Source organism: Cryptomeria japonica, chromosome 10 (genome assembly GCF_030272615.1).
Source record: "Cryptomeria japonica chromosome 10, Sugi_1.0, whole genome shotgun sequence".
Classification (NCBI taxonomy): Eukaryota; Viridiplantae; Streptophyta; class Pinopsida; order Cupressales; family Cupressaceae; genus Cryptomeria; species Cryptomeria japonica.
The window spans coordinates 19058063-19083973 of NC_081414.1; positions in this window are offsets into that span (position 1 = coordinate 19058063).

The window sequence follows — 25911 nt, forward strand, 5'->3', positions numbered from 1 at the left end:
GCCTTTGAGTTGATTTGCAGGTTAAAAAATCAAGAAACAGGGTAAATGCAGGGTTTTCTGGGAACTTCTGCGCCTGTGTCAAGCAATCTGCGCCTATGTCAATCATTTTGCGCCTGTGTGAGTACTTCTGCGCCTGTGTAGGCAATCCTGCGCCTGTGTAATGCATCCTGCACCTGTGTGAGTACTTCTACGCTTGTGTAGGCAATCCTGCGCCTATGTAATGCATCCTGCGCCCGTGTGAGTACTTCTGCGCCTGTGTAGGCATTCCTGTGCCTGTGTAATGCATCCTGCGCCTGTGTGAGTACTTCTGTGCCTATGTAGGCAATCCTGCGCCTGTGTAATGCATCCTGTGCCTATGTGAGTACTTCTGCGCTTGTGTAGGCAATCTTGCGCCTGTGTAATGCATCCTGCACCTGTGTAATGCATTCTGCGCTTGTGTCATGAATTCTGTGCCCGTGTAAGGCCAGAAACAGAGGTTAAAAAAGCAGTGTTTTTACTCGCAAATCGATTTGTTTTGCATTCTATTTTTGCTTTTTGGTTTTATGGTACTAATTCTTTGTGCAGCATCTTGGCATACGCATGGCAAAGACAACAAATGAAACTACTAACATGTTTTATGCAGGTTCGATAGTCAAAGAATAAACATATCAAACTTCTGACTTGGGTTTTGTAGGTTGCCTTGGACTACAACTAAACTTTGTGTTTGTAATTAATATTTAGGCACCTAGTATGATTTCTAAATAAGATGGAATGAATGTATGTTTGCTTTGATTGTTGAGTTTTGACATTGGAGTAGGAGAGTATGCTCTCATCCTTCTTAGGGTGATCAAAAATCCAGATCTTGGATACCATGCTCATGTTTTTGATTGTGTGTCACCTCTAGAGGGCCTGCCTTCCCGACCATTTGCTTTTGCAAGCAAGTGATAATCGTGAGAAGGGAATGACCCAAAGTGAGTACGGCTAGAACAGCTTGGCATTCTAACTCACTATAAATGAATACCTGATGGGCGAAAGCTTTAAAGGAAGGGTTACGTGGGAATTGCAGTTACTTGGGAAGTGATGACCCTTGAACTCTTTCTCATATCAACATCTAAGTAGGACCTCACGGTCTAAATCGTGCTTGTGCGACTACATTTGTTTGGTATCTTGGTGGGCTTAATGTCTCAATAACGCTTGCGTGACACCAAGGAGTAACGCTTAACAGAAATCCTTACTAAACACCTTGTATTTAGAGGCCAAAAATCCTTCTAGTTGCTTGAGAAGGACAAGTTCGGATACTTGGAAGAGATACTAAGTTTTCCATGGGGAGATTTCCATGGGGACTGATGCTTGGCTGCCCTGAGAAGTGAGTGCCGTGGAGGGGAGCCCGTGGGGTCAAGCATCTATGTATTCTCCTTGAATCTCATAATGAGTCTACCTCTCAAGTACCTAATGTCCTTGCCTACCATAAGAAATGTGTGAATGAGCATGATTGTCTTGAGTCTAAGTTAAAATATCTTGTCTTCTTTTCTTGTCAAAAGTTGAGTTGTGTCTCATTTCAAAACCAAGACAAATTGATTCAAAACAAGGTTAAACATAAGAACATTTCATTCAAAAAAGTTCAAAACATCTTCGAACATGGTTGTCAAACATTTTTCAAAATCTTGTCTCAACATTCATGTCACTTAGATTTAGGTTCATCTTAGGTTTGCATTTTGCAAATTCATTGTCAATTACCAAGGTTAAGTTTCACCTAGGTCATACTCCTTTGCATATCAATAAGGGTCATCCATTTTGCATGTGTCCTCTTGCATTAGAGTAATACCATTGTCATACATTTGCATTTGCATACCCTAGGTCTCTTCATCAAGCTTAGGTCATTATCATATCATATTAGGGTCATTTCCATAGAATTTGTCCCTTTGCATATAGTGTCAAAACTAGGTTTTGTCATACTTGAGTAATGCAAATCTTTGATAAACCCTAAGTTATTGTTAGGAAGTCTAGACCTTGTCAAACTTTTGTCTTTTTGTCATCAATGTCATTTGGTCAAACCTAGCTTAGTATCCAAGCATATAGGTGAGACATTATCATTTTGTCCTTTTGTCACTTGGTCCTTTTGTCCTTTGAGGTCTAGACATCATTTCAATTTCCTAAGGGTCTCATTTTTATAATTGCATTCATGAGTTTGTCAAAATCTTGAAAAACAACAAAAACATTAAGTTGCATTGTCATCCTTTTAGGTTGCATTTGTCAATCCCATTAGTTGCATTGCATAGTGACATGTTTGTTGAAATGAGGTCTCAACCTTCTTACGAAGCCATGTCATCACAATTGAGCAATCAATCATGTCAATCCAATCTCTACATGTCTCAGAACTTGGATCAAACTTTTTATGATGAAACAAGTCTCCAAATACAAAAACTAGAGGAGAAACTAGCTCAAGAAAATGAGATTTTGGAACAAAGAGTGAAAAACATTGAGAAGAATAGATCACAAATGTCCAAAATGTTTCAAAAATTTCTAGGTCAAAATCCAAAGATTGAGCCAATTGATGTAAGATCTCTTCTTGAATGATCAAACATACCAGCTCTCCTCTCACAAATAGAGATGATGAAACAATTTCAAGAAAAGAGACAACACCAATTTCAACATTATGTGCCTCCACAACAAGAACAAGAAGGTGTTTACTATCAATCAGATTTTCAACCATCACAACCAATTGTTCAACAGTTCGAACATTTCCAACAGACACAACCAATGGTCCAACCAACACAACCAATGGTCCAATTTCAACAATATGTCCAACCAACTATACAATGTCAACAGATAATCCAACCAATGGTCGAATATCAACAAGTTCAACCAACATATCAATGTCAACAACCGCAACCAAACATTCAAAAACAAAGGTTGCAGCCCACACCAAGCCAAGTTTTAAACATGTCGGAACAATTGAAGCAAGTCCAATATCAAAACATGACATCAAACCAAAAACAAGTTCAAATTCCAGATGCAACCATGTCAAAACCTCGAAAGAAAGGTGGTTTTATTGCAAGGCTCTTAAGGAACCTACCAAGTGAGTTCTTTGAAGAAGATCAAGATAATACACTTATGTCTAGCAATGCCTTATCCCCCCACAAACAAATTGACTCTCCAGTGGCATCTATCCCTACACCTCTAAAAGTTTCACAAGAACCTTCCATATTGTCCTCATCAAACAATACACCCAAGGATGCAATTATCCAAGAGCTATCCATAATTGATTGCCAAGATAATCCAATTCATGATGCATATCCTTGTCATGTTTCAGAAATACAAGACCCAATGCCACCATGCACTTTATTGCCATTACCTATTTTAGAGGACCCTATTCGAAGTCCCTCTTCCTCATGTTCAAGCATTGATTCCTTGCCAGAATCCATCACAAATGTTCAAAGTGCATTTCCTTTATGCCAAAACATTGATCCCTTGTCAGAATCCCCCATGCATATCCAAAGTCTAACCCCATGTCAAGAGGATAATTTAGAGCATAAAGAAACGCGTGTTAAAACAGATCAAGATCAAGATCCTGAAACCTAATCATCCCATCCAATTGTTGACCAGGATCTCATCTTCCCAGAAACTCATGATGATTCCCCTATTCTTGTCCATCCTATCCAAAGTCCTATTGACACTCCATTGCTCGGGCAAGATCAAGATATCCCAGTTCATCCAATCCTATCCAAAGTCCTATTGACACTCCATTGCAACTTATCAAAGAGCAATGATGACAATATTTCATGATATGATGCATACTTTCATGGAGGACTATGTGGATGATTTACTAGATAAGTCATTTACTCGAGTAGAACATCTGGGCATATTAGAGAAAATATTTAAAAGATTGGAGAAATTTCAAGTCAGGCTCAACCCTAAGAAGTGTGTCTTCGGGGTAACATCAGGCAAGTTATCAGGCTACATCACGTCAGAAAAAGGCATTGAAGTAGATTCGGCAAAGGTACATGCCATCATGGAGATGCCACCTCCTAAGAACATTAGCCAACTCAGATCTCTACAAGGATGGCTCCTGTCAATCAGGTGATTCATCGCCCAACTAGCAGATAAAAGTTTACCATTCAATCATTTGCTACATAAGAATGTACCATTCAGATGGGAAGCCAAATGTGCAGAATCATTTTATCAAATCAAGCAATACCTAATGAACCCACCAGTTCTGATACCCCCAGTAGCAGGAAAGACACTTCTTCTTTACATATCAACAATGAACATATCATTGGGGGCACTATTAGCACAAGAAGACCAAGAAGGCAAGGGATGAGCTGTCTATTACATCAGTAGAACTTTGAATGGATATGAGAAAAATTATACATTCATTGAGAAGGCTTGTTTAGTAGTGGTATTCGCTTCTCAAAAGTTCCGACACTACATGCTAGCTCACACGATCAAACTAATAGCAAAAATTGATCCTCTAAAGTATTTACTCAGCAAAGTAGCTCTCATAGGAAGATTGGCTAAATGGGTCATGATTCTCAACGAATTTGATATCCACTACATAGAGCGCCGAGCTATCAAAGGACAGGCAATTGCATATCAATTAGCTAAAGCACCACTACCCGATAAACAACCCATGGAGGTCAAATTTCCAGATAGGGATGTCCTTACTATTACCACCAAGCAATGGACACTGTACTTTGATAGTTCTTACACTCGACATAGTTTAGGGGTCGGCATTCTGTTCGTCACTCCTGAAGGACACACCATACCAAGATCATATAGACTCATGTTTTCATGCACAAATAACATTGCTGAGTATGAGACACTGGTTAAAGGAATCAAAATGGTCGTAGAATGGAGAATCACAGAACTGAAAGTCTATGGAGATTCCCAACTAGTCATAAATCAGATCAACAATGACTACCAGACAAAATATGACAAGCTGTTGGCATACAAATGAATGGTGGATGACTTCAAACAGTATTTTTCACACATCACCTTCTAAAAAATACAAAGGTTGGACAATAGAGAAGCCGATGCAATGGCTACTATTGCTTCATTGCTACAAATTCCAGAGCAACAGAGTCGTTATGGGTTTCTGGTAGAGCAACTATTTTCCCCAGCCTATGACAATTCCACATCCCATGTTATCTATGCCTTAACTGGTTCAGACTCTCCTTTATACCGAACAATATATGAGTATCTTAAAACCAATACCCTACCCGTTAACTTATCTCTAAACTAAAAATGCAATTTTATCTGGCAAGCCACCTGTTACATGCTAACTGCTAATACTCTTTACCATCGAGGTCTAGATGGTACTCTTCTTCATTGCCTTGATTGTAATGAATCTGACTTTGCTTTACACAAGCTTCATGAAGATATCTATGGCACACATTCAAGTGGTTCCTACTCTTGCTAAAAAACTTCTAAGAATGGGATATTACTGACCGATGATGGAAAATGACTCTTATCAATTTGCAAAGAAATGTCCTAAATGCCAAATCCATGGCAATCTTATACATGCACCAACACAGGAATTACAACCATGTACAACATCTTGGCCTTTCTGTCAGTGGGGACTTGACTTATTAGGCAAAATACACCCCTCATCTTTAAATGGACACAAGTTCATTATTACTGCAACAAAGTATTTTACAAAATAGATTGAAGTAGTCCTAATGACCACAGTAATTGAAAAGAAAATTGACTCTTTTATTCTCAATTATCTGATTTGCAGATACGACATCCCAGTTCTATTATCACAGATAATGGATGTCCCTTCAAAAACCAGGATGTGCAAGAATTATGTGAACGATTCAAAATCCAACATCGTTTCTCTACACCTTACTATCCATAGGGGAATGGTCAAGTAGAGGCATCAAATAAAATAATATTAAAAATCCTGAAGAAAACAGTAAATGATGCAGGAAAGGATTGGCATGTGCAACTCAATCCGACACTTTGGGCATACAAAACTAGCATCCGAACACCTACAGGAGCTATGCCATATTCATTGGTGTATGGAGCAGAAGCCATTTTAGCTCTTGAGGTAGAAATTCCATCACTCAGAGTATCTTTGAAAGGTCTCATTCTAGATGAGGAGTATTGAGTAAATAGACTACACAAGCTGGATCTTCTAGATGAAGAGCGACAACATGCCTATAATCATCTCAAAGCATACCAACAACGCATGTGCTGAAGCTACAACCACAAGGTCATCCCTAGGATTTTTAAAGTCGGTGATCTTGTACTCAAGGAAAATCCCAGAAATCAACAGGATCGAGAAAAGAAGGGGAAGTTTGAACCTAACTGGTTGGGTCCCTATGTCATCATTTCAGCCTATGGATCAGGCACCTATCATCTAACAACTTCAGAAGGCGATGTGCTCGATGAACCAATCAACAACATCCATATGAAGAAATACTATACTTGAGCAGTCTAATGCACAGACAAAGTGAAAAATACAAAAAAAAATCAAAACAAGAAAAAGGTGCAATAAAAAAAATGGTGAAAACTTGGCAATAGGTGCTACTTGTGAGAGAACAACTCCTCTATCTATCTTTACTCATTTCTTTTATTAGAAGTCCCAGGCCATCACCCAACACTTTATCAAAACAACATTATCCAGGACATACTTAGCATAGTCACTGTCCTTGCTTATCTAAATATCAGTTCATCATATCCCACCATGGCTTGGTAATCACTGTACTTATGCACATCGATAGATAAATCTAGCTAGGGGCAACATTCATCTAAAAATCCATCATGTCAGCAAAACAAGCAAGCTGAAATCGCAACATGACAAGAAAATCCTGTCAAGCAAAAACTCCAGCCGTCAAAGAGAACAAACCCATTGATCCACTTAGAAACAACTTTGCAACACGCGATGGATGATTTTCTGAAGTATAAGTTGTTTACATCTTGCATGAAGTTTTGACTATTTTTACACTTTAACTTTTTGAACTATTGGATCCCCTATAAATTTTCTCAATGATGCATCAAGCTAGAGAAAGTGATTAGGGACTCTGATTTTTCAGTTTTCTGTCTGTGAGGCGATCACTTGTACTGTGCAAATACTTGTCTCAAGACGTGATTCAAAACATATCACTGAATACATTGTTCCACTTTGTGCATACAAAAGGTTAACTCTTGTCTATTTTTACGCAAGCAATACTCAGGTCGTCTTGGTTCAATTATACCTCGACGCTTGTGTCATCTTGCAATATCAAAATTCATGTAAATTTTTCTCAGGTCATTATGGTTCAAATATACCATTATGCTTGTATAAATTTTCAACATATCAAAATAGCTCAATGATGATAAACACAAAGAAAGCAACAACATGTGACTATACAGGAATGATAAACGGAAGAATGAGGATGATCAATTAGTTGCATATCATTTTATAATTAGCTGCATATCATTTTACAATTAGCTGCATATCATTATCATACATCTCATTTTCAAGATACATCTCATAACATATCATTATCATACATCTCATTTTCAAGATACATCTCACAACATATCATTATCATACATCTCATTTTTAAGATACATCTCACAAATCATATCATTGCATCATGCATCATCCAATCATATCCATCAATATCAAATCACAAAGAATTTATCTAAGCATTGCATCATCATCATAGAACCATCACATCAATGCATAAACCATCATCCATAAAACACATCACATGTGGATCAAGGGATTCAGTGTCATATATATATATATATATATATATATATATATATATATATATATATATATATATATATATATATATATCTCAAAAATGGTCAAGTATACAAAAGATGTCATGTCTGTCCAAAATACAACACAATGATCAAAATACAATGGAGACAAGGTCTCTCAGGTATGAATATCTCCCGAGGGTGATGGTCTTGCAGTAGATGTCCCAACACCTGGATCTCCGGGTGGATCATGTCACGATGGACCAGTCACATCTCTGCTCTCCATCCCCGAAGGTGTCAGCCTAGATCGACTGGATCTCACTGTAGTATAGCTCGGAGGTCTGTGATCTCTAGGACCCACCTCCTCATATAGATGCCGGTAGTACTTAGCCTCCTTGGCTACATACTACATCTCTCTCAATGTGTCTCTCATAGAACCACCAGCCGCCACTCTCTCCAAGTTATCTGCTTGAGCCTCTGCTCGACCTAAGTGCTCCATCACTGTATCCCGCTCTGCGGTAACCTGTGTAATATGACACTACTACGCCAGTACCTGTGTCTGAAGCTGCTGCACTTACAACTTTAAGGATCTAATCTGGGAATCCTATCAATGGGTGGGTACTCGCATCTAAATAGGTACCTATGTCATGGTACCCCCTATCCCTACCCTTGTCTAAGTGTCGGTGGAGGTAGCACATCTGATCTCCTCCTCTGGGTCGGATGCCTAAACTCATCCATCCCACCCACAACTTCTAAAACCTCACCTGCTCGGCCAACACCACCAACTCCGACCACCAAAGCTCCCCTCCCACCCTCACTAATTTCTCATCTGACTACTCTAACCCTCCCTCCATCTCCACTTCCTCTATCTCCTCTATCTCCTCCACCTCCTCTTCTCCCTCTGTCTCATCTATCTCCTCCATCTCCTCCCCTCCTGCCATCTCCACCTCCTCTCCTCCCTCTGTCTCCTCTATCTCCTCATCTCCCTCGACCACCTCCTCTACCATCTCCCCCATCATCCCCTCCACCATCCCCAAATCCCTCCTCAAGCTCCTCCCCCTCCTCTCTCCATCTCCCTAGCCTCTTAGGCTGCTCACTCTCATCATCTTCAAAAGCGGGAATCATCTCCACTCGATCAGATATTCAGGCTACAACATGAGGCATAAAGAGCACTGCAAACTCCTCTGTTATCCCCACATCTACCACCCCATACCCATAGTCCCATATCTGGCTAGTCAAATGCATGTACTGCTCCATCACCGCAATGTTATCAATAGTCAGAACCCACTCCGACACATCCTACCTGTGACGAGCATATAAGCATGCTTCCTATGGTATACCCTATTGTCAACCATACTGCCACTGAACTCAGCTGTGCAGGAACCTCTCAATCACAAATGACATCCGCCCTATCAGGGATCGTGACATGTATACATAGTGCATCTCTAGCCCATCCTCGGCCCACACCTCACACTCTATATACAGTCTCCAAATAAATGTATCAATATCATCTAGCACCCTCCTCCAATGCTCTAGTTTTCCCAGCTTATGCTGGATAACTATCCCTATATATCCATATGCATAGACACGTCCAACTAGCCTATCTCTGTCTACATGTGGCCTCGTTGTGGGAATGTGCTCCCACGCCCACACCTATAACAATGTGACCCTAGCTGATAAATTGCTATAGCCTAAGTACACCACTTGATGCAAATCTCTATACAAATGGGCCAACATGCACAATCCCCAAGCAAACCAGCGACCTTGTGTCACCATATCCTCCAAAACCAACCCCCATCCCATTGCCAGTCCCTTCAACCTACGGTTGGGACACAAGAAGCCACCTACAAAACCTGCTAGTATTGATGGTAGTGGGGCATAATAAAAATCTATGAACTCCTACCAAGGGATCTCATACCCACAAATCAGATCATCATGAAAAATCTGACGAAGCACCTCTATCCCACCCTCCTCTGTCTGCTCATAAGGAAAAAGTGCCCCTACTACAAGAATCCGTAAAATACAATAACAATCCTTTGGAGTGATTGTAATCTCACCCGTAGCCAAGTGAAAAGTGTTGGTGTCACTATGCCACCTCTCTGTCAATGCTGTCAGTAAACCCTAGTTAATGATATACCGAGGCATGTCCAACAAAGAGGACAACCCACATCTCTCAATAATATCTCTATTCGCCCATCTCAATCGTGAAATCAGAGACCATGACCTCGAAAATCACTCTCGTGACTGAAGAACCCCAAGCCACTCTTGTAATCAACAAAACATGTCCAACTATCAGTTCCCACATCAAATCCGATATATCCAATCACAAATTTCATATCAACTTGAAACAAAAAAAATCAAATCAAGTTTCATATAAAAAATCGAACCCATATCCAATCACAAATTTCATATCAACTTGAAACAATGAAAATCAAATCAAGTTTCATATCAAAAATTGAACCCATATCCAATCACAAATTTCATATCAACTTGAAAAAACGAAAATCAAATCAAGTTTCATATCAAAAATTGAATCCATATCCAATCACAAATTTCATATCAACTTGAAACAACGAAAATCAAATCAAGTTTCATATAAAAAATCAAACCCATATCCAATCACAAAATTCATATCAACTTGAAACAATGAAAATCAAATCAAGTTTCATATAAAAAATCGAACCCATATCCAATCACAAATTTTATATCAACTTGAAACAACGAAAATCAAATCAAGTTTCATATAAAAAATCGAACCCATATCCAATCACAAATTTCATATCAAGTTGAAACAACGAAAATTAAATCAAGTTTCATATAAAAAATTAAACCCATATCCAATCACAAATTCCATATCAACTTGAAACAAATCAAGTTTCATATCAGAAATCCAATCCATATCAAAATCAAAAGTCATATTAAACTTGCAACAAATCCAAATCAACTCAAGTTTTATCTATCAAATCTATATCAAGAAATCAACTCAAATACATATCAAGAAATCAAAACCCACATCACAAGACTCATATCAGGAACCATATCAGAACTCATATTGGACATCATATTCACAACAAAAAATCAAATATCTAAAACAACAGACAAATCAGGATCATCATTCTATCTCCAAAAGTCAACAAGCGTAAATGATACAAATAAAATCACTTTTCACCTTTTTATAGGGTAAAAAGAAATTAGGGTTAGTAAGAGGGGCATGTATTTTGCTCGTGCTCTCGCTTATAACCCTAGCGAACATCATTATCGAAGATGAATCAAGTAACACACATTCAACACAGACAAAGATTTAAAATGAGATCAAATCGACCAACTATTATCAAATCAACAAAAATTTCAAAAATCCTTGATTCATCTCTCGAGGGGGCATTATCAACATCATTTATCAAAATCTAGGGCACGACATCGACATTACGACATTCACATTTCGACATCACATCAAATTTTGACGATGCATCAATTTTCTTTGAATCGACATGTGCACATACGTCACTTCAAAGAGGGGCAAAATGTAGACGTATAAAAATGACCACTTTCCTAAATGAATATTTAATGTTCATTTTATTCTCATTCCTCTATTTAGTTAAATCTAATCTAATTAAATCATCCACATTCATCTATTTAATTAAATAAATTATCTGATTTATTTATTTAAATTCACCTAAGCCTTTCATGTCATTTAATTGAATAAATCATTTTATTTAATTCAATCCCTTCTCTCTCCTTTTAATTAAATTTACATTTAATTAAATTATTCACTTCAAATAAATATATCTAATTTATTTAAATCCTCCACCTGCATCTATTTTGTTAAAATAAAGGAATTTATTTTAATTAAAATTATCCTCCATCCACTTGGATTCTCCTACATCTCCCACTTGCCTCCTAACCCTCTTTCTAGATTCTTCTAGAACCCATCTAATCCTAATCAATTAGCCTAAACCCTTCAATTATCCCCTTTCCCTAAATTTGACGATGTCACTTCTCAAATTTGGAGTAAAGTCTTCCAAAGGCATTAAAGCCTTTATGCCTTCAACAAGCTAACTTGTTGAGTTCCCCAAAATTTGGAAGGACTCTTACAAATTTATCCCCAAAGTCTTCCAAACCATTAATGGTTAACTAAACCTTTTGGCATGGTTAGAGACTTTTTGCCTAGCTCAACCTTCATCTAACCCAGGGGTCTCATCAAGCATTCATGGCTTCACCCTTGGTTATCTCCTTAACCCTTGCACAAGAGTTTATCCTTTGAGTGAAAGCTTTATCAAATGGATAACCTTAGCCTAACCTTAACCCTTACCCCCTAGGGTAACCATGAGGTCTTCTCAAGCATTTAATGCTTCTTGCATCTCCTCTCAAGCAGTCTCTTGTTGACAATTGTCACCATTGCATTGGTGAAAATTGTAAACATGGATTGATAACTTTTAATCTCGACCCTTGATAAGATTATCCAATCTTGACCATCCATTGCCCTATTTTCCCTATAAATAGAGCCCGTTCTTTCTTCAAAAGGATCCAAGTCTTTAGCATCACACTTATACTCATTTTTATCAAGCATTTCAATCCCTCTTTGAAAGAAATAATCTAATAAGCATTTTAGAAGTAGTTCTCTTTATCATAATAATCATATTAAACTAGTATATCATGTTAGGATAGTTATTTTACTAATATTTTCATCTTATCATCATATACATACTAGTTTAATTCATACTTGTTAAAATCATGCATAGTTAGGATTGCATTTATGTTAGATTGATCAAAACATCCCTCATTCTCATGATCGTCATCCCTAAGTCACTTTGCTCAGTGATTTGAGAGGAAAGGCATTGACTTAAGGGGTCTTGTAAGATAGAGAACAATGGAACATCCCTTGGGAAGTTGAGCTATTCCATAAAGCTCCATAACTTTCACCAAGAGTCCCATTGGTGTGTGGACTAGTCATGATTTCATAAATTGTCATTTCGTTGTACCACTTTTCTTGCATACAATGGTCTAGTTAGATTTGGAGATGACAAAGCATCAATGATCAAAGGAAAATGAATTATATCATTGGATGGTAAGAAAAATACTAACAATGTTTATTATGTTAAAGGTTTGAGGCATAATCTTTTGAGTGTAGGATAATTGGTAGATAAAGGATTTTAATTACAGTTCAAGGATGAAAAATGCAAAATCATTAACAAATCTAGTTTGGAGATTGCAACCGGTACACATACAAAAGGTAATATATTTCATTTGAACTCTGATGAGAAGACATGTTTGATTACACATATTGATGAGAGTTGGCTATGTCATAAAAGGATGTGTCATGTGAATTTTGATTGCATTGTGAAGATCAGTTCAACTAAGGCAGTTAGGGATATACCTAAGATTATGAAGTCCTATAATAATTGTATGTAAAGAATGTCAAATGGTTAAATAGGTGAGAACCTATTTTAGGATTATACAAGATAAATCAAATGATGTTCTTGATCTTATTCATACTGATTTGTGTGGCCCTAATAGAGTTAAAAGTTTTCAAGGTGATAGATATTTCATGCTAATCATTGATGATTATTCTAGAATGATGTGGGTTACTTTTTTGAATTAAAAATTTGAAGCATTTGAAAGGTTTAAAATCTTTAAGGCTAAAGTGGAAACTAAGACAGGATTGAAGATTAAATGTTTGAGATCAGATCATGGTGGAGAATTCACATCCGATGAGTTTTATAACTTTTGTGACAAGTATGGTATAAGAAGATGCTTTTTTGCTCCTCGGACACCTCAACAAAATGGAGTTGTGGAAAGGAAAAACAAAACTATCTTGGATTCTGCTAGAACAATGATGATGGAAGCTAGTCTACCTCATATCTACTAGATAGAAGCAATGAGTACAACGGTTTAGATATTCAACAGAGTACATATCAAAGGAAAAACCGGTAAGACACCTTATGGATTATGGTTTGGCAATACCCCTACAGTTAAGTATTTCGGAATTTTTGGTAGTATATGTTATATTAGGAGAGATGATATCATTGGAAAATTTGGTCCTAGATGTGATGAAGGTATATTTGTTGGTTATTCTAATGAAAGCAAAGAATATAGAAGTTATAACAAGAGAATGCAAAAAATTATGGAGAGTGTTAATGTCAAAGTAGATGAGCTGAACATAAGTCAGATCAGAGTTTATGAGAAGGAACCAATAGTGAAAATGATTATATCTGAACCAGTAGCACCTTTATCGGAACAAAGAGTTGAACCAGTTACTTTGAAAGTATCAGAGAATTCTACAACAACTGAAGAACAGGGAAGAGGAATAGAAAGTTAGAAGACTCCTAGTTATGTGAGATTGAATTATTCAGAAGATCAAATCATTGGGATAAAAGCAATGGAGTGATGACAAGAAGAAAACTGACAACTAATGAGGTATGTTTAATATCACAAGTTGAACCAGTATCAGTAATTGAGGCATGTAAAGATGAATATTGGTTGAAAGCTATGGAAGAAGAATTAGATCAGGTTGAGAAAAATAACACATGGACCTTGGTTCCCCGACCTAAAAATAAAAATATTATTGGAACTAAATAGGTTTTTAGGAATAAATTGAATGAGGATGGTCAAGTTATATGAAATAAGGCTAGATTGGTTTGTAAAGGATATTCTCAGAAGGAAGGAATTGATTATGGAGAGACTTTTGCACCTGTAGCTAGGATTGAAGTTGTAAGATTATTTATTGCCTATGGTGCTTATAAAAAGTACAAGGTTTATCAGATGGATGTTAAATGTGCATTTTTGAATGGGGATCTTGATGAGGAAGTTTATATTGAGCAACCAGATGGTTTTTCACTATCAGATGATACAGATATGGTTTGCAGGTTAAGGAAAGATTAATATGGATTGAAACAAGCACCTAGATCTTGGTATGCAAGGTTGGATAAATATCTTTTGAAGCTTGGGTTTTTAGACACCTAAAATTGTCCTATCTAATTAAATAAATATTTTGTTTATTTAATTATTTTAGCTTAATTCTTCTATTAATTAAATAAATATTTATTTATTTAATTAATTCATTTATCCTCTTCTAGCCTTTTTCCTCATTTAAATAAATACTTCTATTTATTTAAATTGTTCTTCCCCAAAATTAAATAAATATCTTATTTATTTAATTGATCCCACTTTCTCTATTAATGAAATAAATTATTTATTTATTTATTTAATTCATTAGCCTTTTCTACCCTTGACACATGTCATTCATCTCTTAACTCCTAGACTACCTAACCTTCTTATTATTTTCTTATTTCTTTTACCTACCATCTAATCATAGCCGACCATCTATCTTTTACACCTCTCAATCTTATCCCTCCATTTCTTATAGTGTCTTCTATATAAGGAGACAATTCCTTCATTATTACCCTTAATTGAACATCCTAATCATTCTATTTAACTACTAGCACCCCCTGAAATCTTTCAAGCATTCTAGCATTCAAACTTTCATAGGCGATTTAGCTATCAACCACATTTCCGTTCTTTGTTGAGCTCTTATGCAAACACAAAATTTGAGAGCAAATATATCAAGCAAGATCAATGGAGATAGGAATAATGGAGATTCAAACCCTATTGGACATGTGATGGTATAATCTTTGTGACTTCATTTGATTTGCATTTGTCTTAGGTAATCTTCATTTGTTATGGTGGATCTTTGTTGTTGTTAGGCTAGGGTTTTGTGGTTGAATCTATTCAGTCTTTAAATATTGTTGTTTCCATTTTTACCATAAACATTTTGGCATGCCTGGTAGGACATGGATTTTTGTTAAATCTATGTTTTTTAAATTTTTCTAAGCATGTATTACTATTTTGTAAAACAATTTGGAGAATAACCTTGTGTAGCTAGGGTTTTGGACACAAAATCAAGATATTGGACAGATTTGATCTGATCTCACAAACGACTTGAAAATTTTGCACCAAATTTTGTTGGTAGGTTGAAGATAGTACAAGAGATCTCAATTCAAAATTCAAAATTTTTGGAGCATATTTGAATTTTCTATGAATTTTTTATGAATTTTCATAAAAAAATAATTTTGAGAGCAAATGAGTGAATTTTTTGGACTTTCTTATATTTTTGGAAAACTCTCCAATTTATACACATGATCTGTTTTTTGTGATTTTAATTTTGATGCAAAATATTTCCTAAAAAATAAGATCTTTAAAAATTAGGGTTTTTTATTATTTTGATCAGATCTCACAAACTGCTTTGAATTTTGGCATCAAATTTTTGTTGCAGGTCAAGAACAGTATCAGACATTCTCTAGTAAAACAATCAGAATTTTTGGAGCATATTTAACTTTTCTATGAATGTTTTATGAATTTTCATAAAATATTAATTTTGAGAGCAAATGAGCGAATTTTTCAAATTTTCTTACATTTTTAGAAATCTATCAGAATCTTACACATGATTTGTTCTTTGTGATTTTAATTTTAATGCAAAATAATTTCTAAAAAATCAAATCTTTAAACATTAGGGTTTTGCATTGTTTTGCTCATATCTCACAAACTGCTTAGGATTTTTGCAGGAATATTTTTATGCAGGTTCGGAATACTATCAGGAGTTTCCAGTAAACATTTCAGATTTTGTGGATCAATTTTGCATTTTCTATGAATTTTTTATGATTTTTCATAAAAAAATAATTTTTGGAGCAAATTAGAAACTTTTTTGGATTTTCTTACATTTATGGAAATGGCTTGAAATTTTATAGGTGGTATATTTTTTTTATGATGCAAAATAACTCATGGAAAATCAGATCTTTGAATCTATCAAAAAATGTCTTGTCGAAGGCCCCTATTTCACAAAGTCTTTTGGATCTAAAATTTACCTAACTTGTGTGCTTGTAGGAGGGGTATTATTGCAAAACTACTAACAAATATTTGTTGCAGAATTTTGGCAAGGGTTTTGATCTTTATTGTGTGCCTTGTTTTCATAGATTACCAAACACTTCTATTGGTGCACTAAAATTGAACCAGCGTCTTTTGTGTCTTGACTAATAGGCTCTTTTTGTTTAATCTCTAGAGGGCCTATCTCCTCGTGTGGTCATTAAGACTACTAGTGAGGAGAGAATGACCCAAGTGGTAGCGAGGAAAGCCCACCTCTTCTGAACCACTATAAATAATTGTATTCATGGTGAAAGCCATGGGTAATGTGTGCTGATTAGTTCATACCGACACTATGTCTCCCCATAAACCCGTTTGATCAAATTTATTTGATCAGTTGTAAGGCGTAACCCCTACCGACTAGGAGCCTTCTGTATTTATAGAGCTAAAAGTGCCGCATGTATGGCCACACAAGCAGATTCCCTTACTAGCACCTTTTTGTTTTAGAAAGCCAAAATCCCTCTAGTTGTTGGGGCAGGAGGTCGGACCTCTGGAGCGGCCCACACACATACGGTTCTTAGTAGAAATACAAAGTTCGCCACGGGGATTTTTTCATGGGGATTGGTGCTTGGCTACCCCGAAGAAGTGAGTGCCGAGGGTGGAGCCAGTGAGGTCAAGCATCTAAATATCCGCTTTGAATAGCGTAGCATCGAGGGAAACCCCTTGTGGGATCAACAAATATTGTCCTGGCCAACCATAAGATTTGTGCTTGTCTTCTTTTAAACATTCAAACATTCAAGATCAAACATCAAAACATTGTGTCTTTTGTGTCTTCAAGTGTATGCAATGTTGGCATTCTACACTCTTATGAGAATAGTTGATGTTGTCATTGATGGCAACTAACTGGCAACTCACCAACAATTGGTTTCTACATGCCTGACACCACAAACTTCATACACCGGCAGACACTGGCACCGACAGGCACTTCACCGGCATTCAGATTACATCGGCAACAAAGCATATCGACACTCCAACCGACATGGGATAAAGTTTTGTTTATATGAATTGTTTTGTATTGTAATTGTCTTTTGTAAGCCGACATGGTATATTGTAAAAGACTCATATATGTATGAGATCTTTTAAGTCATTTTGATATGAGAGAGAGAGACATTTTTGAGAGATGTGTGATGAGACAATTTTTTATAAGGTGATATAGTTGACATCAAAGGTTTTGATTATTGACTGAGCTTAAACCGGTACTAAACTTGGCATGAGAGATGTTGTTTTGAGCAACACATTGTATTGGATTTGATAATCCATTTTGTACTCAGTGTGACTCTTTATTGAGCAGTGAGCTCTAGGCTGTTGGCCTCCCTACATGTGCAGACCCCTCATTGTAAGTAGTATTTATTCATTGTCCAGTGAGTAAATATTGTGGGTCACAAATCCCACCGAGGTTTTTCCCACACTGGGTTTCCTCGCTAAATATCTTGTGTTATGATGTGTTTTTATGTTGTCTCTATTGTTTCTATTTATTGCAATAATTCTTATTTACCTGTTCACTATTTTGACATGCAAAGTTATTAATAAGTTTAAATATTCTACAAACCGGTTAGACACTGATTCACCCCCCCATCTCAGTGTCTTTGGGACTGTCATTGAATCTAACATGCAAAACATTTTTACATCAAACAACACACTTTCTTTTGAGTCATTTTAAGTCCAAACACTTGAAAACATTAAGTCCTCATCAACATTGTGTCCTCTTGTCACAAAAAATAGTCAAACAAATTCAGATTTGGTCACAACAACAACTTCATAAATTGGAAAAATTGCACTCAGATTTTAGAAATGCGTCTGTGAAGTATACAGACACGTTTGTTTTCAATATTGGAAAAACACTTATAGTCCAACAAACAAGAGAAATTAGTTTCAGAATTCTTGAGCTTCCTAAGTTATTTCTCCGGGTTTTCGTCTAGAATTCAGCCTATTTCTGGGTCTCACAAAGTTCATCATTGCTTTACACCTTGCATTACATTCACATTTTTCTAAACTTGAGTCAAAATGTCACTTGCTTGTCCTCATCTTGCTTTGTCAACATACTATATACAACAACATTTTGCTAAGTGGTCCCTCATCAAGGTCTATCACCTTTGGGTCTCATTTGGTCTTACTTAGAGTCAAGGTCAACTTACCTCATCAAGAGAAACTATCATCTCTTTGGAAGCCACACCTACTCTACTACATATATACTTGGTCTTACACTTTGGACATTGCAAGTACACCTCAGATTCATTTACATTCCATCCAACTCTTGGTCTTCCATACTCTTTCCATTTTCATCTAGTCTTACACATCTTGGTCAAGACCTAGTTCATGGTTGAAACCCATTCCCAAAAATCTAGGAGAGAAGCTAAAGAGGCTCAAGAGTCTGCAAACACGAGTGCCTATGAGTATGACAATGATATATTTTTCAATTCTAATCATACCACATTACCTGACATGAAACCTTATAGAAACACTCAAAATGTTGAGAACATGGATAATACAAACAACAATGATACGCACAATGACAATACATATAACTTTTCCACACATTCAGTAGAAGTGGAAGCCTCCATCATGGATCCCCATTTTAATAGATTGATTGAGGAAATCCTGAGAAGAGATAGACAATATTTCTTACAAGTAATGGCACAAAGTGGAGCTAAGATACCTCATGATTTTGACATGTCTCAAATAGTGGAAAATCAACCTATGCAAGAAACTCAACTCAACATGGATCAAAGGAGACCTAATAGTGGAGTTACTAGAGGACCATGTTTCATTCCTGAGTCTCCATCATCTTTGTTTCGAAAACCTGAGATCCCAAATACACAAGGTCAAGCTTATGATACTCATGAAAGAGCATCTCATGAACAACTCCGTCTACGCAGACCATTATGGAAGTCTTATGCATATAAAGACACTCAATTGAATACCAATGCTAAGGACCAAATACCAAAGCAATTGGATATCCAAAGGCATGTTCAAAATTTGGACACAAGGAAACTCCAAGTCAAATTTGGGGGCAACACACCTAAACAAACTCATGACATTCCTGTAGAGTATGGTATACATGGACAAAATAGATATTCCATTCCTCATCATGATTCTATACCAAGTGGTCCATATAAATAGCATCACTATAGACCTCCTCCATATGAACATGTATATGATCAATATCATCCATATATGCAGTATGCTCCTCCTCCACCCGGTGGCTAAGGCATGGGATATGGTCCAATAAGTCGATCTCCACCTAAGAACAATTTGGAACAACAAATTAAGGACTTACAAAAGAAAATGGAGGACATAAATACACCAAATCCAACTTACACAATGAGAGACATATGCCCCTATCCATTTGACAAAAGCATTCCAATGCCTCCTTTTCCTACACATTTAGTGACACCAAAGTTTGATAAGTACAGAGGCAAAGGAGACCCTAAGGCACATATAAGACATTTTTTCACGGCTTGCATTGAGGTAGCATCAGAAGAAACATACTTGATGAGACTATTCCCACAGAGCTTAGGTGATCAAGCTATGGAATGGTTCTCCCAACTCCCACTTGGAATTAAGTCATGGGGTGATTTAGCAGAAGCTTTTATCCAACATTTCTCATACAACATAGAGAAAGATATATCAGTTACCACTCTGTGCAACACCAAGCAAAAGGATGGGGAGTCATTTTCATCATTACTACAAAGATGGAGGAATTTAGCTAGCAGATGCTCTTGTGAAATTCCACAAAAACAAATGGTAGAGATGTTCACCCAGAATGTCAACAAAGACATTGGTTATGACTTGAGAAAAGCTTGTTTGTCCACCTTCAAGGACATCATTGAGAAAGGCTTAGCGATAGAGAAGGTCCTAATTGAGAAAGGTGTCATCAAAATATTCAAAGAAAACAAAGAGGACTTTAAAGGAAAAGACAAGCCATGATTTTGGAACAAGAACAAGAACAAATTAAATGATGGTGTTGTCGATGCTAACACAGTGAGACCCAAAATCATTCTTTCTGGATCAAGTTCTACAAACAACTTTGAAACCGCAAAGGAAATACACCCCATTGGGAGAACCACTTGAATCAACTTTCAAGAAGCTAGTGGCAAACAAGATAATAACAATTCTAGACAATCCTCCATATGAACCAAAGGTCAAACCAAATTGGTGGAATGATGATGAGTACTGTGAATATCACAAGAGCAAGGGACATAAAATGGGAAATTGTTATCGGCTGAAGAGCATCATACAAGATCTTATTGATAAAGGTGACATTGAGATTGAAGGACATTCATCCAATCAAGAATATGAGATGTTTAAGGAAACATTCGCTAAACATGACAAGGCAAATGCCAAAGCCACATATGAGCAAACCAACTATACTAGAGCATCCTATAACTATGATTCAACTGTTAATCACATTTCGATGGACAATTATGTCTCTATCATTATCATAAAGGACAAAACGCCTAAAAATTCTACCCAAAGACCTAGGGTTGTCCTAAAAGGAATTGGATCTTCTTCTGAACCTACCTCTGAATGTAATGTTACAACTCGTCGAGGAAAGGTCACTTTGCAAGGTGCTCCAACTAAAAACACCACTTCCTCATCAGCCAAACCTGAGTACAATCTGCTAGAACACTTAGGGAAGACACCCATGCTTATCTCCATCCTTGAACTTTTACACATATCCCCCGCACATAAAGCCATTCTTGACAAAACTTTAAGAGACACTAATGTCCCCATTGATATGAACGTGGACTAGTTTCAAGCCATGGTGGGATACCTTTCTATTCCACATTCTCTTACATTCACAGAAGCTGATGATGCCTCCATGAGCCAACCACATAATACACCTTTACACATTGAAGCCTTCCTACACAAACATCAAATAAAACAAGTCCTGATAGATGTAGGAGATGGTCTCAATATATGTACTTTGAACATAATAATATAATTGGGATATTCAGATAAAGTTGTGAATGATACAAATAAAATTACCATCAAGGCATATGATGATGAAGAGCATTCATCCAAAGGCACAATTACCTTACCTCTCAGAGTTGGGCCAGTTACAAAGGATGTGGTTTGTCAAGTCCTAGACCTAGATGTCACATACAACATATTGCTAGGACGTCCATGGATTCATGAGATGAGAGTAGTCCCATCTACATACCATCAATGCATTAAGTTTCCTCATAATGGACTTGAAGTAACAGTTAATGGCAATCCAAACCCATTCATATATTGCAATAATCTGTGACCTAGATCAGAAATAACAATCCCAGTCAATCAAGAGGCTATTCCTTCATCAACATATGTGGATCTAGAATCCTTGAAAGATTCCACATCAAAACATGCAGAGCTTAAAGAAAGGTTCAAGATTAAAGATATGGGATGTGGTGAGTATATCTTTCATGTTGATCAACTCCAACTATCTCCTAAGGTATTCAGTCGATGAGAACAATCTACAAACAATTTTCAATGCCAAGGAATTGGGTGTGAACCACCTAGTGTTGTGGCTACTAAGTCTGAATGCAAATCTCCTCTAGTGGTGCAAGCATCTCTTGATATCAACAGTCCTAAGAGTGGTTCCAGCAAAGAATCTATTGAGCGTATTGCCAGCCCTCTTGAGAACTCACATAGATTTACCATTTCATCCACTCATTCCATTTCCACTTATCTCCTAGACTTGGATCAACAGAAATCACAAAAGGCCTTACTCATTGGGGATAAAAAATCAAGCTATGAAAAGAAAAATCTAAAAGTCAAAAATAAAGAGAAGTCCTTTAGTCCAAATCAAAATAGAAACCTATTAGACTCTACAAAAATCAAAGTCAAGGATAAAACTCCTACGAAGAAAAAAGAACAAGAGTTGATCTCCCTTAATACCAAAATAACTGGGGGCAAAATTTTTAAAATATCAAGTAAAAAAGAATACTTGTTGATTCTAAGTCTCCATCATGTCATCCTACTTTCACTTCTTTTCGCAATCATAAGCCTTCATCACTCATCCACTTGTTACACACATCCTTTCCCTGTTGGCGATACATCATGGACCTTTAATGGAGCTTCCTCAAAGGACTTTGTTGGCCAAACTTCTTTAGAGGACATGCATATGGGACTGTGTAGTCCACACGCTAATAATTCTATCTTAGTTCCTTCATTAAGGAAGACAGTCACTCGAGGTACACATAATTCAGTCAAGAAATAATGCAGCAACAATCCTAAGGTTAAGCCTCGTACATTTGAGGTGGGTGACTTAGTTCTCAAAGAAAATCCTAAAAATCAGCACGACAAAGAGAAGAAAGGAAAATTTGAACCAAATTGGCTTGGTCCTTACATCATCACCATAGTCTATGGATCAGGTGTATATCATCTTTCGACACCAGAGGGAGAACCTTTGGAAGATACTATTGTATATGGTGAAAATGGATAACAACAATGTTGAAAGACTAAATAGATTCAACCACAAAACCCTAGCCTAACAACAACAAAAATCCACCATAACATATGAAGATTACCTAAGACAATGCAAATCAAATGAAATCACAAAGATTATACCATCACATTTCCAATAGGGTTTGGATCTCCATTCTTCCTATCTCCATTGATCTTGCTTGATATATTTGCTCTCAGATTTTATATGTGCACAAGAGCTCAACAAAGAACGAAAATGTGGTTGCAAGTAGGATCGCCTATGCCAAGTAGTCAATTGATCAAGTAGTTAGGGTTTGATAATGAAGGAAGCATCTCCTTATATAGAAGACACTATATGAAATGGAGGGATAAGATTGAGAGGTGTAAAAGGAGGTCGGCTATGATTAGAGGGTAGGTAAAAGAAATAATAAAATAATGAAAGGGGTAGGTAGTGTATGAATTAAGAGATGAATGACATGTGTCATGGGTAGAAAAGGTTAATGAATTAATTAAATAAATAAAGATTTATTTAATTAATAGAAGAAGTGGGATCAATTAAATAAATAAGATATTTATTTAATTTAGGAAAAGGATAATTTAAATAAATAAATGTATTTATTTAAATGAGAAATAAGGCTAGAAGAGGATAAATGAATTAATTAAATAAATAAAGATTTATTTAATTAATAGAAGAATTAGGATAAAGTAATTAAATAAATTAAAATATTTATTTAATTAGATTGGACAATGCTAGGTGTCTACATTTTGCCCCTCTTTGAGACAATGCGGCTTGTTGCGTTGTTTCAAAGAAGATAATATGAACTGATACAGAGTTGCCCCAAGATGGGAATGATATGCCCCCTCGAGAGATTGGATGAAATGTCTGGAAAGATTGCAGACAATCTCTCAATAAGAAAGAAAGGCTAAAATGGACTGACCGGATAAAGTGACAGACTCACGGGATAATGAAGACTGACTTGGGAAACGAGGGATAGGGCAGTCTATAAGATAGACCACGAGGGAAATACATCCTCATTGTCATCCACACATCCATGAGAGTAGAGTGCAGAGAGAGAATAGAGCAGTAGCAGTCAGCAGCGATGGCCTTTGTTCACAGATTCGACCGCGATCGCTGATTCCAAAGGCCAGCAAAGGCAGAAGAGCCGGTAAGTACCACAAAACCTCCTCGTACTTTGTTGCATTTATTGTTGTCATTAATGCATGCCAAATAGGGCAATAAATGCACTTTAGGTTAGGGTCCAAAAATGTCAAAAAACGTCCAGGCGCATCTGCGTTGGTGCCAGGCACGTCTGTGCTCGCTAGGCGTGTCTGTGTTTGTGCCAGGCGCATCTGTGATGGAAAATGTGTTTGTGCCTAATGCGGCCGCGTCTGTGCTGTGTAGGCATGCCTATGCCAAGAAGGCACATTTGTGTCGCCCAGGTGCGTCTGTGTAGAGCATAGGCACGCCTGTGTGTTTCAGGCGCGTCTATATAAAACAGACGCGTTTATGCAGTCTTCAAACGCATTTATGTCAGAAAAGCGCGTTTATGTCCAAAAATGTGAATTTTTGTCTTCTAGGTCAAATCGGTAGTTCTGTGATGAACATACGCTGTCGATTGGATAAGCTGCTGAGAGGATACACTCAAGTAGGTCCTCTAGGGAAGACTAGGATAGCAAATAGGGCTAGGATTGACAATTCTGTGATAGAACATACGTTGCCAATTAAGAAACTACTCAAGAGGATACACTCAAGCAGAGGCCCTAGGATGGGATAGATCAAGGCACTTTGTGGTGAACAGTGAGTACCAAGATATAGTACATTGTGATGAACAGGGAGTACTAAAATATGAGCAGCACTTTGTGATGAACAGTGAGTGCAAATGTGAGCAGTACTTTGTGATGAACAGTGAGTGCAAATGTGAGCAACACTTTGTGATGAACAGTGAGTGCCACACACGTAGTACTTTGTGATGAACAAGGAGTACTACTAGGATAAATAGCAACACTTTGTGATGAACAGTGAGTGTCACTAGGATAGATAGCAACACTTTGTGATGAAGAGTGAGTGTCACTAGGATAGAATGCCATATGCACTTAGATAAAAAGTAGCATTTTGTGATGAACATTGAATGCCACGATGACTGACATGATTGATTTGCTTGACTATAGGAGTATTTGCCTATGCTGGAGTCATGGGAGAGATTCCCATTGACTTAGAGGTTGCGACCTGAGTTGATAGCCAAGGACCGAGCTGCGATTGAGGCTATGGGATTGAGACATATTTTGTATGTGCCTGAGTTTCGGGCAAACATGGGACTGCTGACTGCACTGGCGGAGAGGTGACACTCCGAGACTTGCACCTTTCATTTATCGATGGGGGAGATGACAGTCACCCTCGAGGATGTGTACAGGATCTTGAGGATATCGATCGATGGGGAGTTGATTCCCTATGATCGAGATGGAGACAGGGAGGCCCTGAGACGAGTGTTCCAGGACCCAAGACTGGAGATGAGGGCAGGGCATGTGGCTTGGGACATCATGACAGCTATAGGATTAGCACTGCCAGCAGTGATAGGAGGAGTGATCAGTGGGTTCTTGTGTCCTGATAGAGCGACACAAGGGTTGGCTATGGGCTGGGGAGAAGCATTGGAGGCACTGGTGACACAGCATACCAGATATGCCTGGGGACCGTGTGTGCTAGCACACCTCTATTACGAGCTACATCAGTTTGTGTACCATGGGTCAGTGGGATTGGGTTGCGGGGTCACATTGTTACAAGTGTGGGCTTATGCGCATCTGCCATTGACGAGACCGATACATTTCAGGGGCAGAGGTTACAGACGCAGTTTCGTACACTTGTATGACATGATCACTTCGCAGCCACGGATTGGCAGGTTAGAGTACTGGCGGCGG